Source organism: Etheostoma cragini, chromosome 3, assembly GCF_013103735.1.
Source record: "Etheostoma cragini isolate CJK2018 chromosome 3, CSU_Ecrag_1.0, whole genome shotgun sequence".
NCBI lineage: Eukaryota > Metazoa > Chordata > Actinopteri > Perciformes > Percidae > Etheostoma > Etheostoma cragini.
The window spans coordinates 29,282,336-29,284,040 of NC_048409.1; positions in this window are offsets into that span (position 1 = coordinate 29,282,336).

Sequence of the window (1,705 nt, forward strand, 5' to 3'; positions counted from 1 at the left end):
CCCCCCCCCCCCAACAGGTTTCTCTATAGAGCTCCCCTACAGGTTTCTCTGTAGAGCCCCCCCTACAGGTTTCTCTAAAGAGCTCCCCTACAGGTTTCTCTGTAGAGCCCCCCTACAGGTTTCTATACAGAGCTCACCCTACAGTTTTCTCTGTAGAGCCCCCCTACAGGTTTCTATATAGAGCTCCCTACAGGTTTCTCTATTGAGCTCTCCCTACAGGTTTTCCCCTCACAGGCTCTGGGGGGGCGAGACAACCACCAATCAGCTTGAAAAAGTCACATAACCATTCAAATGTCTCCGAAGTTTTTCAGTTTAGGCAAATTAAGCTAAAAAAAAAGTCATAGTTCCCCTTTAACTCAGGTCCTGTTGTCACACGATTCATCTGTTTATTTTATCTTAAGAACTGTTATTTCATTTCAGTTCTTTCATGTCAGTCTGCAAAGTCCTGTCAATAACGTGTGTTTCTTTTTTTCCTCAGCAAGGTGGCGACTTCTCCTTTTAACCGAGAGGTGGCCAAAGCCGGGAGAAGAAACCGTCCAAACACCACCAACCGGTGTTCACCGCTCACTACGGGAAATCATCCACACTCCAGTTAATGCAAGCTTTGTTTATTGGGATACACTACCGGTCAAAAGTTCAGGGCCACTTAGAAATGTCCATTTCCTGTTACGTTGTCTAATGTTACTCTGGCCTCTTTTTGGACGAGAGCCGTTTGGTTTTTGTGTTTCAGGTCTGCCGCACCTGAGTGCCTGATCCACCGTAGGTGTTTTCCATCTGGTTATCAGAGAGGCTGCATATAAGCTCCCAGGTCCAAGGCCCCGCCCCCCTTTCCTCTTGCCACCAAACTTCCTGTCATGCTGGTTGTAAGGATCACAACAGCTCCATTATAGACAGAATACCAGCTGAGATCAGTTGCATTGTTGTTGTTTTTTAACCAGGGCAGTTTTCAGATTACATTATGTGCTTATATAATTTAAAAAGGGTTCTCCAATGATTTCTGTTAATTTTTCTAAATAATATCAGTTCAGTGAACAGAAGGAGCCTTTGGAGCATTGCATGAATGGTTGCTGATAATGGGCAATGTAGATATTGTATTAAAGATCAGCCACCCACCCATATCAGCTGGTTTTCTGTCTATAATGAAGTGGGATAGTGACCCCAAACCTTTGCCCGGAGTGTACATTATAAAAAGCACATATTAAGATTTTTTGTACTTTTGTTTTTATGGCTTGAAAGCCATCAACTCCAAACGGTACACAAAAATTGGAATATTCTTGATAGATTTCTCTGAAAATATAGAAGACGATTATTTCATGCAACACATTAAAAATTACATCATCAGCTTTCCTAACTTCATCACAACTTCTCACACCTTGTTTTCATCATGCAAAAAAGAATATGGTTAAACATATATTTGTGATAGTACTTGATTAACATGAGTAACATACTTTGTATAGCTCTGCAGAATATATGATGCAAAACAACAACATGTCACAATTTCCTCTGTACAACATCTTTATAATCAGTTATAAAAGCGACTTTAATAATCTTTGGTGTCTCTTTCCCTCTAAAAACCTAGCAAGAAAGGGAGGGATTGTGTCTAATGAGCCACTGGGAGGCTTTTATTTTGAAATATCAGTGCAGGAATTGAAAAAGAATATACAGGGGTAAACAGGGTTTTTCCTGGCTTTTTTATGGGGGGGCA